Raw genomic sequence first — 11129 nt, forward strand, 5'->3', positions numbered from 1 at the left:
TCTGTTAGTGCATCTTATAGATAGTACACACTGCTGCTACTGAGCTTCGGTGGTGGAGGAAGTTTATGTTGGTGGATGTTATGCCAATCAAGTGGCTGCTTTATCCTGAATGATGTCTAGGTTCTTCAGTGTTGTGGAACTGTACTCATCCAGGCAAGTGGGGAGAATTCCATCACACTCCTGACTTGTGCTTATAGATGGTCGACAGGCTTTGGGGAGTCAGGAGGTAAATTACCCACTGCAGGACTTCTAGTCTCTGACCCACTCTTGTAGCAACTATATTGAATAGAGAGTCCAAGTCAGTTTCTGGTCAATAGTAATCCTCAAGATGTTGATAGTGGGGACTTCAAGTATGAAATGCCATTGAATGTTACTTGCCACTTGTTAGCCTAAGTCTAGATATTTTTGAGACCTTGCTACATTTGAACGTGAACTGCTTCAGTGCCTGAGGAGTAGCGAATGGTGCTGAACATTATGTAACCTTCGGCGAACATCCCCACTTATAACATTATGGTGGCGGGAAGGTCGTTGATGAAGTAGCTGAAGATAGTTGGATTACGACACTACCGTGGGGAACTTCTCCATTTCCCTCCAGAAAGTTACTTGAGTTTAATTTCATAGAATTACAGAAATACAATGTAGGAGACCATTCAGTCCATGGAGATTTCCCCGACTCTACTAAATGAGCATTATCATCTAGTACCAAACTCCTGCTTTCTCCACATTATTATCATGTTTTATCCAATGTTCTCTTGAATGTTTCAATTGAACCTGCCTCTGCAGGCAGTGCATTCCATACCTAAACACTCACTGAGCTAAATCATTTTCTTCTGACATCACATTTGCTTCTTTTGCAAATCACTTTAAATCTATGCCCTCTCATTCCTGATTCTTTTCTGAATGGGAACAGTTTCACTCCAGTCAGCCCACTCATGGTTTTGCTGCCTTCTATCCAGGGGGAACATTCTGAACCTCTTCAATCTATCCTTATTCCTGGAATCATTTGGGTGAACCACTTCTGTTTCCCTCTCCAATGAGTTCACATCATTCTGATGCCCAGAATTGTATACAATACTCCACATGAGTTGTAACAAGTTCAACATCACCTCCTTGCCCTTGTAACCATGTCCCTATTAATAAAACTGAGAACACCATATGCTTTATTAATTGCTCTCTCCACCTGCCTTGCCACTTTCAATGATCTGTACACACATGTATTGCTTTCCTTCAAAGTCGAGGAATGGGTTTCCTCCGGGTGCTCCGGTTTCCTCCCACAGTCCAAAGATGTGCAGGTCAGGTGAATTGGCCATGCTAAATTGCCCGTAGTGTTAGGTTAAAGGGGTAAATGTAGGGGTATGGGCGGGTTGCGCTTCGGCGGGTCGGTGTGGACTTGTTGGGCCGAAGGGCCTGTTTCCACACTGTAAGTAATCTAATCTAAAAAGTCATAATCCTGGAATTCCCTCCCTAATGTTATTGTGGGTCTGCCTACCGTACATGGTCTACAGCAGTTCCAGAAGGCAACTCACTAACACCTTCTCAAGCGCAATCTGTGTCAGGAAAAAATACTGGCCCCAACCAGCAACACCCACATCCTATGAAAGAATAAATAGTAAACATAAACAATAAATGGTGGTACAAGTTTAGAGTTCTCATCTGGAAATGGCAGTTGATGCGAGATCAATTAGTAATTTTAGTTCTGAGATTGATGGTTACCTTTAGCCAAAGGTATTATATGGCAAAAGTCATAGATCAGTCAAAATCTCATTGAATAGTGGAATGGCTTTGAAGAGGTAACTGGCCTACCCTTCACCTGTTTCAGAGGGGCAACTGTTGAAGCTAAGAGATTAAAATTATCTTGGCCTCACTCTGTTTGCATCAGGCGTGTTCAGGCGTGTTCAATGCCCCTGCCTGCCCAGTTAAAACTTTTCCTCACAGCTGTACACTATAAGACAGTAACTTTACCTGATAATGGGTGCATATACCATAATAGCTCGTGGGATTATGAATAGTGTGTGGTAATGAAAGTAGATAGGGTAGTGAATAAGTGTGTGCACAGTGTGTATGAGAGTAAGCCTAAGGTAAGTGAAATAGTATGAAGGAGCATGTACAGTGTGAGAGGTAATATTAGAGGATGAATACACATGTAAGAGTGGTGAAACAATGGAGAGCAAATATGTAGTGTTTGAGATGATCGGCAAAGTGAAGATTTGCAGGATATGAGTACTGTGAAAATGAATGTACAGACGTTCACAGTAAGGGCCATTAAATACAATCTGAGTGTATATTGGCTGTAGTGAATAAAAATGCATATATCTCCAGTCACAACATTGTATTCCTCAATCTGTTCTATTAACCTTACACAGTGTGTGATATGATCTGCCTGTCCTGCACACAAAACAAAACTTTTCACTGTACCGTGGTACATTGGATAATAATAAATCAAATCAAAAAATGTCAGTCAATGCTGCTTGCAACTTGAAATTTATAAACAATGTACATGGAAAATACCTCCTGTGGCTGCAGGAAGGCAGTTTGGAAAAATTTGTCAAAGTCAATGATTTCTGATTTATTCAATTTCAAGATGTAGCTTAAATTATCCTTTTCACACGGTGTGCTTTTGTCTTTTTATTAACAAATTTAATAAAATTAGATTTGCATAACTGCAGAAAGGCCTCATGCAAATAGATCATAATTCTTGGTAGCTAACAATTTGTGGAGCAGATTCCCCTGGTCTGCAGAATGGAATATAAACCTGTTGTTTTGGGTAGAATTGTGTCAATGGCTGAGAACAGGCCCTATTCACATAAGTGCCTTTATAACTCTGTTTGAAAGCTCAAAGTCTTCCCCAATATTTTAACAACAAGGAAATTGGAGACTTCAAATATGTGATATTGCATGGAAATTTTATTGTTAATGGGGTGATCATTTCCAAAATATTTGGAAATGTTCTGATTTGCTCAACCTTGTTAAACAAGTAGATCAAAATGATCAGAGGTGGGTGTAAGTGTAGAGTAATCAGATCAGTCTGTTGCATAGCAGAGCAGGCTCAAAACACTAAGTAACCCACTTCTGCTTTTAATGAATATGTTCATAGGTTTGAATTTTTATTTTCTTGGCACCACTCATCAATGCCTACCAGATTTCCTGAACTGAACTGATCCCATTTGTCTGGGTTTGGTCCATATCCCTCTAAACATTTCCTATCCATGTGCCTGTCCAAATGCCTTTTAAAGGTTGTAATTGTACCCGCCTCTTCCACGTTCTCTGGCAGCTCATTCCTTATATGTGGTGCCTGTCTGTGTGGAGTTTGCACATTCTCCCCGTGTGGGTTCCCTCCGGGTGCTCCGGTTTCCTCCCGCAGTCCAAATATGTGCAGGTTAGGTAGATTGGCCATACTAAATTACCCACATTGTCCAAGGATGTGTAGGCTAGGTGGATTAGTGATTGGAAATGCAGGGTTATGGGGATAGGGTGGATTTGGATGTGTTGCTCTTCGGACACTTGATATGGACTTAATGAGCCGAATGGCCTGCTTCCACACTGTAGGGATTGTATTCTATGGACTCTTTTGATCTAATACTAAGTTTAATATTCTTGGTAAGTTACAGGAAGATACTTTTAATTGAGATTTTGTTACTGTACTGCAATGTGTTTTTCTTGAACATTTAAAATTAAAATGAAATGTTTTCAACTGTTTTATTGCCACCATGGTCTATTTTGCCAATAATGTAATGCCAACTCTTCCCCCATACCCATGTGATTGGCTTTGTTTAGGTTTAAGGTTCATGTCTGGGACTGGAGTATGTCCCTTTTACACTCATTATGGATTGTAGTGTGACCATTTTTTCCCGGATCTTATGTTACGATCTTACCAATTAATCTTGTGCCATTATATAATACCTTATCTAAAATCACTTTTCCCAGTTGATTCCACAAAGAATTGCTTCAAGAGATGTATCCTCCAGACCATGAGAGCCAATTTCATTGATCAATTCTATACAAAGTTTAAAATCCTGAACAAGAATTACATTGTTTTTGCTACTAGCTCTAATTATTTTTTGCTATAAACCTATAAAATACCTATAAACTACTCCCAAAGGTGTTTTCAAAAACTTGTTATTCCCCATCTCCACCAATTCTTGTTGAAATTATTTTAAGCAGTGTCACCCCAATTAAAATTGGAAGTAGAGTCATAGAGTCTCATAGCTGAAAATGTGTTGCTGGAAAAGCGCAGCAGGTCAGGCAGCATCCAGGGAATAGGAGAATCGACATTTCGGGCATAAGCCCTTCTTCAGGAATGAGGAAAGTGTGTCCAGCAGGCTAAGATAAAAGGTAGGGAGGAGGGACTTGGGGGAGGGGCGTAGGAAATGTGATAGGTGGAAAGAGGTCAAGGTGAGGGTGATAGGTCAGACTGGGGTGGGGGCGGAGACGCCAGGAAGAAGATTGCAGGTTAGGAAGGGGTGCTGAGTTCGATGGATTTGACTGAGACAAGGTGGGGGGAGGGGAAATGAGGAAACTGGTGAAATCCGAGTTCATCCCTTGTGGTTGGAGGGTTCCAAGGTGGAAGATGAGGCGCTCTTCCTCCAACTGTCGTGTTGTTGTGGTCTGGCGATGGAGGAGTCCAAAGACCTGCATATCCTTGGTGGAGTGGGAGGGGGAGTTGAAGTGTAGAGCCACAGGGTGGTTGGGTTGGTTGGTCCGGGTGTCCCAGAGGTGTTCTCTGAAACGCTCCGCAAGTAGGCGGCCTGTCTCCCCAATATAGAGGAGGCCACATCGGGTGCAGAGGATAAAATAGATGATGTGTGTGGAGGTGTAGGTGAATTTGTGGCAGATATGGAAGTTTCCTTTGGGGCCTTGGAGGGAGGTGAGGGGGGAGGTGTGGGCGCAAGTCTTGCACTTCCTGCGGTTGCAGGGGAAGGTGCCGGGAGTGGAGGTTGGGTTGGTGGGGGGTGTGGATCTGACGAGGGAGTCACGGAGGGAGTGGTCTTTACGAAATGCTGATAGGGGAGGGGAGGGAAATATATCCTTGGTGGTGGGGTCCGTTTGGAGGTGGCGGAAATGATAGCGGATGATGCGCTGTATATGGAGATTGGTGGGGTGGTAGGTGAGGACCAGTGGGGTTCTGTCCTGATGGCGGTTGGAGGGGCGGGGCTCAAGGGCGGAGGAGCGGGAAGTGGAAGAGATGCGGTGGAGGGCATCGTCGACCACGTCGGGGGGGAAATTGCAGTCCTTGAAGAAGGAGGCCATCTGGGTTGTACATTTTTGGAACTGGTCCTCCTGGGAGCAGATGCGGTGGAGACGAAGGAATTGGGAGAATGGGATGGCGTTTTTACAGGGGGCAGGGTGGGAGGAGGTGTAGTCCAGGTAGCTGTGGGAGTCGGTCGGTTTGTAGTAGATGTCCGTGTTGATTCGGTCGCCTGAGATAGAAATAGAAAGGTTGAGGAAGGGGAGGGAGGAATCTGAGACTGTCCAGGTGAATTTGAGGTCGGGGTGGAAGGTGTTGGTGAAGAGGATGAACTGTTCAACCTCCTCGTGGGAGCACGAGGCAGCACCGATACAGTCATCGATGTAGCGGAGGAAAAGGTGGGGGGTAGGGCCAGTGTAGTTGCGGAAGATGGACTGTTCCACATATCCTACGAAGAGGCAGGCAGAGCTGGGGCCCATGCGGGTGCCCATGGCTACTCCTTTCGTTTGGAGGAAGTGGGAGGATTATAGAGTCTCATAGCACAGAGACAGGCCCTTTGGCCCAAACTGCTCCATGCTGACCAAAATGTCCATCCTCGTTAACCCTATTTACCCGCACCTGGCCCATATCCTTCTAAACCTTTTGTCCAAATGCCTTTTAAAGTTGTTAATGTCTCAACCATACGGCAGCTCAATTCCATATGTGTACCACCCTCTATGTAAAAATGTTGCCCCTCAGGTTTATTCTTTCCCCTCTAACCTTTAACTGGAGCCCTCTAGTCCTCGATCCCCCAACCCTGGGAAAAAGGCTGAATGCATTCACCTTATGAACCTCTCATGATCTTATTCACTTCAATAAGATCCCCCTCAGTCTCCTACACTTTTAAGAAGAAAGTCCTAGCTTGTCCAACTTCTCCCTATAACACAGACCCTTGCGTCCTCGCAACATCCTTGAAATTTTCTTCTGCACTCTTTCCAGTTTAATAACAACCTTCCTATCATAAGGTGACCAAAACTGAACACAATACTCCAGTGCGGCCTCACCAACGACCTGTACAACTCCAATATAACTTCTCAACTGATGAAGGCTAGTGTGCCTAAAGCCTTCATCACTGCCCTGTCTACCCGTGACTCCACTTTCAGAGAACCATGCACCTGAACTCCAAAGTCCCTCTGTTCCATCACACTCCTTAAGGCCGTACCGTTCACCATGAAACTCCTACCTTGATTTGACTTTCCAAAATGCAAGACCACGCACTTATCTATATTAAACTCCATTTGCCATTTCTCGGCGCACTTCCCCCGCTGATCAAGATCCTGCTGCAATTTCTGTTAACCTCCCTCACTGTCCATGATACTGTCTATTTTAGTGTCATCTGGAAACTTACTAATCATGCTTTGTACATTCTTATCAAATCATTGATATAGATAACAAACAGCAATAGGCCAGCACTGACCCCTGAGGCACTCCACTAGTAACAGACCTCTAGTCTGACAAGCATCCTTCCACTATTATCCTCTGCTTCCTACCATTAAGCCAGTTGTGTATCCAATTTGCCAGTTCCCCCTGAGTTCCATGCAATCTAACCTTCCAGAGCAGCCCACCATGTGGAACCTTATCAAAGGCCTTACTGAAATCCATATAGACTACGCCTATGGCCCTGCCCTCATCAACCTTCCTGGTCACTACATCAAAGAACTCTAACAAATTTGTGAGGCATGATCTCCCAGTCACAAAGCCATGCTGACTACTCCGAATCAAACCCTGTCTTTTCAAATGCATGTATATCTTATCTCTCAGAATCTTCTCAAGTAACGTACCTATTACAGATGTTAGCCTTACTGGTCTATAGATCCTACAGTTTTCTTTGCAGCCCTTCTTGAATAAGGGCACAATGTTCACTATCCTCTAGTCTTCCAGGACCTCACCTGTGGCTAATGATGATGCAAAAGTATCAGCCCCCCACAATTTGTTCTCTGGCTCTTGCAGTGTTCTTGGATATATCTGGTCAGGACCAAGAGATTTATCCACCTTCATGCATAATAATACGTCCAACAGCTCCTCTACTGTGATATGAACTGTCCCTAAGATATGACCAGTGTGCCAAGTTCCCCAAGTTTTCATGTCATTCTCCATGATAAACAGAGGAGAAATATTCATTGAGGACCTTACCCATCTCCTGCAAATACAATTCAGAATTTCAAATGCAAAGAAACGTGTAGTGAAAGTTTTGGAAATAGTTGGTTTTGTTGTGAAACATGTATCCTGTAACCCCTCAATGGCTTTGTCCCATCTATAACTGAGCCAAGCAAACTAAAAGTCCCAAGCTTGGATTGAATTAGACTAGGGTAGTGGCAAAAAGTTGTTTATTGTGCTTGCTACCTCTGAATGTGAGAAGGATCCCATTAACTGGTCACCATCTGGTGATTCTTGCTTGGAGATATTTATAGGAGAAAGTGAGGACTGCAGATGCTGGAGATCAGAGCTGAAAATGTGTTGCTGGAAGAGCGCAGCAGGTCAGGCAGCATCCAAGGAACAGGAGAATCAACGTTTCGGGCATGAGCTCTTCTTCAGGAATGAGGAAATTGTGTCCAGCAGGCTAAGATAAAAGGTAGGGAGGAGGGACTTGGGGGAGGGGTGTTGGAAATGCGATAGGTGGAAGAAGGTTAAGGTGAGGGTGATAGGCCGGAGTGGGGGTGGAGGCGGAGAGGTCAGGAAGAAGATTGCAGGTTAGGAAGGTGGTACTGAGTTCGAGGGTTGGGACTCAGTCAGACTGAGACTTGTCTCAGTCCCAACCCTCGAACTCAGCACCACCTTCCTAACCTGCAATCTTCTTCCTGACCTCTTCGCCCCCCACCCCCACTCCAGCCTATCACCCTCACCTTAACCTCCTTCCACCTATCGCATTTCCAACGCCCCTCCCCCAAGTCCCTCCTTCCTACCTTTTATCTTAGCCCGCTTGGCACACTTTCCTCAATCCTGAAGAAGGGTTCATGCCCGAAACATCGATTCTCCTGCTCCTTGGATGCTGCCTGACCTGCTGTGCTTTTCCAGCAACACATTTTCAGCTGGAGATATTTACATAAACACTTTCCAAAACCAGTATTAAGACTTTTATTTTTTGTTTAAGCTTAAGTCTGATTCTGAAGTCAAAAATCCTCATGGGCTGCCGACCCTCATAGAACCACTTGTATAATTGATATTAGGAGTGGAGCAGAGTAAATTGAAGGAGAAGTATAAAAGATGTATCTCTCATTCTGGTCCGTTGCAATTATACTGGATCATCTGCAGTTGTCAGCCAACTGGAGAGAAGCCATATTGTGAGGTTGTGCAACCAATTGATGAACAGCCACAAGACTTGTCTTGGGTGATAAATGTTCCACTACTGACAATACACTCGCTTCTTTCAAAAGGTTTTGCAAAATTGTGAAGAACCAACGGCTACAACAAACCAGCAGGACTGGAACAATCTACCCCACAAACCTCGCTGCTCCATCTTGTTTGCCTGAGTGGAATTTTTCCTTATTATTTTGTTTCTTACACTTAACACTGACTGATCCTTAGATCAAATTAACAATAGCTGTTGATCATTCCTTGAGTCCCAAGCCGGTAGAGTTTGGCAACCTCCATAAATTATTGCTGGCTTCTTTCTGAAAGAGGAGAGGGGAGAAGAATGTACCCCACCCCCTTCCAAAAAACAAGTGGGTGTTAGGACCTCAAGTGGAGTTGCGGCTGGAACTTTGGGTTTATGAGTCCAGTGTTGCAATGATCACTATGGAGTTATAACAGTGTGCTTCCACTCAAGCAGATGGGCTCCCATTTCTATTAGATTAGATTACTTACAGTGTGGAAACAAGCCCTTCGGCCCAACAAGTCCACACTGACCCTACGAAGAGTAACCCACGCAGACCCATTTCCTTACACTTACTCCTGAATAATGCACCTAACACTATGGATAATTTAGCAAGGCCAATTCACCCAGCCTACACATTTTTGGACTGTGGGAGGTAACCGGAGTACCTGGAGGAAACCCACGCAGACACTGGGAGAATGTGCAAACTCCACACAGACAGTCACCCGAGGCTGGAATTGAACCAGGGTCCCTGGCGCTGTGAGGCAGTAGTGCTAATGACTGAGTCACCGTGCTGCTCCTTTTTACACAACCCAATCTCATGAGAAAATTCCTCCATATCCAGGATCAGCCTAGTGAACTTTCTCTGGACTGTCTCCCCGTGCTGGTATATCTTGCCTTTGATGGGAAGACTAAAATTTTTCACAGTATTCCAATGTGCTCTCACTAATGCCTTGTATAGTTTTTGGGAACTATTTTTGTACTCGGAATTTTGTACTTGGAAATGAAGGCCAAGTTTTACCACAAGTGTCACACATGAAGCTGGCCATGACACTATGGGTTGCTTGTTGCTACAGGTCATACTTCCAGGAAGTGTCGCCATTTCCCTGTTTTACTGCCTACTGACTTTGAGGTGCAACAATCAATGCTTAGGACTTTCATGTCCCACTTGTACGGAGCGACTTGATGCCAAGAACAAAACTGAGTGGCTTTCACATGATACCGGAGTCCACTATTCGTAATGAAGTATATTTTAACAAAATGCCATTTGTCTTACATTTGGTCTGACATTAGACAGCTCATTGAACTTCGTTAGATTCTTGCAGTGATGAACAGATGATGATAGTGTCTGCAAATTGCAAGCATTTATTACTTAGCCCAGGCAAGTTCAAGTTCATTACATGAAAGGTAGGTTATTATAGTCTTTCCCAGTGGGATCATGTAGGGACCTGCAGTGAGCAGTGACAATTATCCTTACAAGTGAGCCTGGTAGAATGTACTCCTGACAAGTTCTGAAGTTATTTCTGCTTTTTTTGAACCCCTACAGTGTGAAAACAGGCCCTTCAGCCAAACAAGTCCACACTGACCTTCTGAAGCGTAACCCACACAGACCCATTCCCCTGTATTTACCCCTGATAAATGCACCTAGCCTACACATCCTTGACCACCATGGGCATGGCCAATTCACCTAACTGCCCATCTTTCTGACTGTGGGAGGAAACTGGGCATCCAGAGGAAACCCATGCAGACACGGGGAGAAGGTGCAAACTCCACACAGGCAGTTGCTCAAGGCTGGAATCGAATCCGGGTCCCTGGCGCTGTGAGGCAGCAGTGCTAACCACTGAGCCATCGTGCTGTCCCATTTATTGTCAAAATGCTCTTGGTGAACCAATTGATAGTTTGGAGTTTTCACTGTATTTGATCATTTGTGAAAATCTGCCGGTTTCAATTTAAAGGAACTGTCTACTAATGTATTTTTTTCCCCAGGAAAGTACTTTATTCAGAACATTTGTAAAAGTCAATATTACAAGAAGTGCAATACAGTTCAACTTGTCCGTGTGCTGCATATTCCCCTCTGAGGTATGTCAATACAGGTCCAATACTCCACACGTATATTGCTTAGGAAACAGCTCAACAGTTTTTTACTGTTGTTGATTCACCAACTGAGTCATCCAGCAAGTTATATAAATCTTTACTTCTCACTTTATTTAAGAGAAACATTGCAATCCCAACACAGCTGAAAAATGTCTGCTGTGACTAATGCCTTGGAAGGATGATTCAAGTGGAGTGAATCCAGTGGAAAAATAGTCATATCTGAAGAATGAGCTGCTAGTAAGGATCCCGTATTTGCCCCTATTTACATGAAATATTTACATGAAAACTCTGATTAGCCCGCAGTTCCTGCATTCAATACTTTAACCTCTAAATGTCTACATTTTGCTTTTTAATGTGCAAAGTCAACCTTTGTCTAGTTATGATTAATTAATGTGTTTTGAATCTATTTAAGCACATCAGATATTCACAGAACCACGTACGTCATCAGAGGTGTCAAATGCTGATAAGATCACAAAGTCTTGGTTTCCATGCAATTGG

The sequence above is a fragment of the Chiloscyllium plagiosum genome, unplaced genomic scaffold (assembly GCF_037043375.1).
Source record: "Chiloscyllium plagiosum isolate Xiang-an unplaced genomic scaffold, Cpla_swu_hap1 HiC_scaffold_20, whole genome shotgun sequence".
NCBI lineage: Eukaryota > Metazoa > Chordata > Chondrichthyes > Orectolobiformes > Hemiscylliidae > Chiloscyllium > Chiloscyllium plagiosum.